Consider the following 6,549-nt stretch of genomic DNA (forward strand, 5'->3'; position numbering starts at 1 on the left):
TCAGAGAACTTCCATTTTATTAATATGAAATGCACCTATTTAATATAACATTATAAATGCTTATTTATGACAAAGTAGTAAATGCTTATTTAATCATAACAAAATCTTTAAAGGTTGTCTAATTGTAACAAAATTATTAAAGTTAATTATTACAAAATAATTGAAGCTTATTTAAGTATTACACATTTTAGTATGATATTTGTTCCTGCTTGTTTAAAATAAGTTTATGGATTTTTGGCTCCAATGATGTTACTACAAGACGGAGAGCCATTTTTATTTCAAGCCAAGAACTGTACTGAGTTTTAATTGCTGTGACAGATGAAAATGTCTTTTCACATAAATATGTTGTTGAAAATTGAATCAAAATTTTCATTGCTTTTTCACTCAGCAATGGGTATTCACTTTTTACAGAGAGCCAAAAATGAGATTTTGATATGGGTGATTGGAATTTAGCTTTGAGACGGTCATTGGATGATAAGTCAATGAGACTTTCTTTTTCATTCATGCTTAAATTGCAATCTTCAATTTTTGCTGCAAATGGATCTATTATCCACATATTGCCATGTCTGGGATCTTCTTTCTTTGGAAAATAACGACCAAAAGATTCTGTGAGTGATTGCAAGTGCTGTTGAACAATGGTTACCACCTGCCGATTGACATCTTTCTCTCTCATATAGTCATCAAAATTTAAGAACATCTGCAGATCTTCTTCAGCCAACCGCATTTGCCACAGTAATATTTTCTCTTGAAACGCATCAATTTTACCTCGTAGTGTGAATATATCCTTAAGTTGTCCTTGCAAAGATATGTTTAGATCACTTAACTGCGAAAAAATATCTGCCAGGTATGCAAGCTTGGCTACCCACTCATCATTGGACAAGAGTTTTTGAAATTTCAGATTATTTTGCTGCTGGAAAAATGATTTGACTTCTTTGTGTAGAGCAAACAGTCGGGTTAGTATTTTGCCCTTTAACAGCCATCTCACCTCAGTGTGAAGGTGAGTACACTCAGAACCTATTTCTTCAAAAATTTCCTCGAACATTCGAGAATTGGGTGCCTTGTGTTGAATTTCATTTATAATTTTAATAACATCTGATAACACTTCGTGTAGTTCTGGGGACATTTTTTTTGCCACAAGTTGTTCACAATGTATAACGCAGTGTGTAGACAAAATGTCTGGGTGACCAACATTTTTTACCTTTGCAACAATTTCTGAAAGATGTCCAGTCATATTTGAGGCACCGTCTGTACATATCCCAATACATTTTTTCCATTCAATTCCATGTTCCAGGAAATAACTATTAAGTGCTTCAAAAATCTCAGAGCTAGTTGTTCTACCTGGCAAGTTGAGTGAACAAAGTAGTTCTTCCTGTAACTCTCCTTCACACTCAACCCTCACAAAACAAAGGAGAAGAACCTTGTTACTTATGTCTGTTGATTCATCAAGTTGAATTGAATAAAATGGTGAGTTTTTCACCATTTCTATAACTTGATTTTCAATATCTTCAGCCATGTCTTCAATTCTGTGCTTGTCAGTGTTAGCGGACATAGGAATTATTTTCAGTTTCTGGACAGCCTGCTTTCCCAAAACCTCTTCACAGGCTTGTAACATGCAAGGCTTAATTAATTCTTCTGCAATCGTATACGACTTTTTATTTTTTGCGATCTGAAGTGCTGTCAGATAAGAAGCCTTTACTAAGGACTTATCTTCAACGGTCATTTTTGTTAAAGGAATTACTTGCTTTTGCATATTTTCATGCATTCTTTGAAAATATTCCAGCGGTTTCTTAGCTAAATCTGGGTGTTTTAATTGGAAGTGTTTTTTGAGTTTCAAAGGTGTCATGGCATCATTTACTAAACTCTCAGAACACACAACACAAAGCGGTCGTGGATCCAGCTCACTACCAGGTTCTTGAATAAATCCAAATTTCAAGTAGTTCGAATCATATTTTCTTGATACTTTGAGTTTTTTTTTCTTTCCACCTCCAGTTCGAATGTTCTTCCTAATGGTGCCTGATGAGGATTGTGGAGGCTCTGATTCATTGATCAGCTCACGGTTAAGTGAAGTACACATATTGTTGTTGTTACTATTATCATTAGTAACATTATCTTTTACATTGCTAAAGAAATGCAAAATATTCCTTTGCTTTTTTTCACCCATTATGGGTTCATTTCATTTGAATCTAAAACAAAACAAGAAATCATAGTTATCAAACTATATGATGCCATTAAATATTACAGTTAAAAAAATACAGTTAAGTTCAAACTTAAAAGAGCACATGAGAAATAAACAAATAACAATTGGATGAGAATTGGCGTTCACGAAACTGGGTGACTGTTGTAATGGTCGAAACAAAACTGAAACATACGGCTTGGCAACCATTGCCTCATTCAACTTACTACCCTGACATCATGCCTCTCATTTCCTCCTCTCTAGTATAGTTCATGAATTTAGTGCAATATAAAGGCAATCCCAGGGACCACTAATACGAATTTTGACTGATGGTGGCTTGCTGATGTTGGGGAAGGGAGGGAAAGGGAAGGGATTCAAATTTCTTAACCGGTTCTGTGGGTGTGGCTTGGTGATCATGTGACTGGCTGGGCATGGCTTGTATGTAAATATTATAAATATTTATGTAAATATAGATTTTTTTATTTAAAAAAAGAGCAACTTTTACCCAAATCAGGCAAAGCAGGCAGGCAGATTGAGTTGCTCACAGAATCACAGATCTATCTTTCTTCCATTGGCTACCTGAGTCTGCACTGAATAATATCCCTTCAGTTCTAAGGAAGGTTAATCCAACAAGGTCCAGCTTTCTAGCTAATCTAAATCTCCTGGCACAGCAGAACAGCTGATGGTTGGGGGGGGGATGAAAAATAGCAACTTAGTAGGCAAGTTTGCCAGGTAAGGAGTGAGTGGGCGGGGAGGGTTCCCGTGAGCCATGTGGGCGGTGCAGCCTTGTGTTCCTGTGCAGCCTGGATAAATTGCTTTGGGGGGGGGTGCTCTGGGGATGATATTTCTCTACGGATCACCAAAATTTTCTCACAGCCCACCAGCTGGCAACCACTGATGCAGGCAGTCTGCTGAGAGAATGCATCTCAAATAGATTGAATATTTTTTTCCTTGTAACGGGGGCTCTGGAATATGCTACAATGTACACTGCTCAAAAAAATAAAGGGAACACTTAAACAACACAATGTAACTCCAAGTCAATCACACTTCTGTGAAATCAAACTGTCCACTTCTGTAGTAACACTGATTGACAATCAATTTCACATGCTGTTGTGCAAATGGAATAGACAACAGGTGGAAAGCATAGGCAGTTAGCAAGACATCCCCAATAAAGGAGTGGTTCTGCAGGTGGTGACCACAGACCACTTCTCATTTCCTATGCTTTCTGGCTGATGGTTTGGTCACTTTTGAATGCTGGCAGTGCTTTAACTCTAGTGGTAGCATGAGACGGAGTCTACAGCCCACACAAGTGGCTCAGGTAGTACAGCTCATCCAGGATAGCACATCAATGTGAGCTGTGGCAAGGTTTGCTGTGTCTGTCAGCGTAGTGTCCAGAGCATGGAGGCGCTACCAGGAGACAGGCCAGTACATCAGGAGACGTGGAAGAGGCCGTAGGAGGGCAACAACCCAGCATCAGGAATGGTACCTCTGCCTTTGTGCAAGGAGGGACAGGAGGAACACTGCCAGAGCCCTGCAAAATGACCTCCAGAGGACCACAAATGTGCATATGGCTGCTCAAACGCAGAAACAGACTCCGTGAGGGTGGTATGAGGGCCCGACGTCCACAGGTGGGGTTTGTGCTTACAGCTCAACACCGTGCAGGATGTTTGGCATTTGCTAGAGAACACCAAGATTGGTAAATTCTCCACTGGCGCCCTGTGCTCTTCACAGATGAAAGCAGGTCCACACTGAGCATATGTGACAGACGTGACAGGGTCTGGAGATGCCGTGGAGAACGTTCTGCTGCCTGCAATATCCTCCAGCATGACCGGTTTGGCAATGGATCAGTAATGGTGTGGGATGGCATTTCTTTAGGGGGCTGCACAGCCCTCCATGTGTTCGCCAGAGGTAGCCTGACTGCCATTAGGTACCGAGATGAGATCCTCAGACCCCTTGTGAGACCATATGCTGGTGCAGTTGGCCCTGGGTTCCTCCTAATGCAAGACAATGGTAGACCTCATGTGGCTGGAGTGTGTCAGCAGTTCCTGCAAGACGAAGGCATTGATGCTATGGACTGGCCCGCCCGTTCTCCAGACCTGAATCCAATTTAGCACATCTGGGACATCATGTCTCGCTCCATCCACCAATGCCACGTTGCACCACAGACTGTCCAGGAGTTGGGGGATGCTTTAGTCCAGGTGTGGGAGGAGATCCCTCAGGAGACCACCTGCCACCTCATCAGGAGCATGCCCAGGTGTTGTAGGGAGGTCATACAGGCACGTGGAGGCCACACACACTACTGAGCCTCATTTTGACTTGTTTTAAGGACATTACATCAAAGTTGGATCAGCCTGTAGTGTTTTTTTCCACTTTAATTTTGAGTGTAATTCCAAATCCAGACCTCCATGGGTTGCTAAATATGATTTCCATTGATAATTTTTGTGTGATTTTGTTGTCAGCACATTCAACTATGTAATGAACAAAGTATTTAATGAGAATATTTCATTCATTCAGATCTAGGATGTCTTATTTTTGTGTTCCCTTTATTTTTTTGAGCAGTGTATTTACTTCCATCAAGGCAAACTTTCATATCCCCTTGCTACCACCTTGAATCTAAGGGAAAGCAACATTTAAACCCCATATCCTGTATTAACCTATTAATATAACCCTATAGATAGCAATAGCACCTAGACTTCTATACAGCTTCACAGTGCTCAAATAGGGTCGTAAGTCGAGGACTACCAGGTTCAGTTCAAACTTTTGTCAGAGTACATGTGTATAATGAGATTGGCTGAACCTCCCTAATACAATACAATTCACAGTTAAAGTCATAAAATCCCTAACCCAGTGAATCCTACTAACAAACTCACAATCCTATTACCTATATTTCCCCATACTTCTGCAATTCCTGAAGTAACTTAAAAAAAAAAAGAACTGGATGTCTTTGAGAAATATTCCGATTGGGGAAATTCAACATTTCAATATTCTGGATTTTTCTTTCCTGCAGGACTGCCACAGCTTCCCCTCAGAGATGGTCACTTTTAGACCACTGTTCCTCAGGAGCAATGTTTGCTAGCACCGTATCTTCAATACAGTAGCAGGCGAGTCCTACCCTTGAAAAGGACTTTAGGGCAGAATTCTTCGGCATTATTATTATTTAATTATATTACTATTATAATATTACGATCGTTAACTTACTAGAAAAAGAGGACGTCTCAGTCGCGCGATTCCTCCTCACAGACAGGCGGGAAATCTTAGCCCCGCCTCTCCCAATGGTTCTTTCCCGAGATGCCTCAAAGACCTGGGTTCGTTTTTTCTGAGGGGAATCCGCCGGGAAAGCGAAGAAGAGGGTCAGAAGTACCCCCTCACTCCTCAATATGGCCTTTCTAGGGAGAAGAACTCGCTCTCTTTAACCCTTGGAAAGCCTGGAGAGAACGAAAATGCCCGGAGCCTTTGATGTCCCTGGGCGCGGCTGCCATCTGCGCGACTCTCCGGCCTCAGTGGCTCCCGCCTGCAAGCCTCTTTGGAGATCGAGGTCCCAGGCGAGGAAAAGGCTTGGGCGGATCCATTTCTTTTCCGCAGCCGCCGGGCAAGAAAGCCCGTTTGTTTGTTCCTAGCTGTCTCCGGGGTTTTCCAAAGGGTTGGAGGCGCTGCTTGCATCCCCAAAAGCAGGGATCTCTAACCTTGGCAACTGTAAGACTTGTGGATTTCAGTTCCCAGTTGAAGTCCCCAAGTCTTACAGTTGCCAAGGTTGGAGACCCCTGCCCAGGAGGACAAACAGAGCCGGTTGGAATGCTTTCATCCTGGAAGTCCCAGTTGCAGATGGCAGGAGGGGGGACAGGAGGTCTAGGTTTCTGGTCCTCGACTTACAACAGTTCACTTAATGACTGTTCAAATGGCACTGGAAAAAAATGACCCATGACTCTTTTTTATTTTCACTTATGACCATTGCAGCATCCCCATGGTCATGTGATCAGCATTTGGACGCTTGGCAACTGATTCATATTTATGACCGTTGCGACGTCCCAGGGTCCTGCATCCCCTTTGGCGACCTTCTGGCAAGCAAAGTCAATGGGGAATCCAGATTTGCTTAACAACCTGTGTTACTAGCTTAACAACTGCAGTGATTCACAGGTATGGCAAGAAAGGTTGTAAAATGGGGCAAAACTCACTTAACAAATGTCTCACTTAGCAACAGAAATGTTGGGCTCAATTGTGGTTGAAAGTCAAGGCCTACCTGTATAGCTTTACTATAATAGTATAGGTAGTCCTATAGAACAAGTTCATTTAGTGACCATTCAAAGTTACAATGGCACTGAAAAAAGTGACCTGTGATCATTTTTCACACTTATGACCCATTGCAGCATCCCCATGTC

General features: G+C 41.8%; 1 long non-coding RNA gene across 1 annotated transcript; it reads right to left on the bottom strand.

Moving 5' to 3' along the window:
• On the bottom strand, nucleotides 1–5,517 carry LOC113425945 (uncharacterized). Its single transcript, XR_015747197.1, has 2 exons — nucleotides 5,372–5,517; nucleotides 1–2,183 (listed from the first exon to the last, which is right to left on the bottom strand). It is a non-coding gene; the product is annotated as an uncharacterized LOC113425945 (long non-coding RNA).
• Nucleotides 5,518–6,549: the final 1,032 nt, after the last annotated feature.

Source organism: Notechis scutatus, chromosome 2, assembly GCF_049901735.1.
Source record: "Notechis scutatus isolate UNSWTSFEM ecotype Mainland chromosome 2, rNotScu1.2, whole genome shotgun sequence".
In the NCBI taxonomy this organism is placed as follows: domain Eukaryota; kingdom Metazoa; phylum Chordata; class Lepidosauria; order Squamata; family Elapidae; genus Notechis; species Notechis scutatus.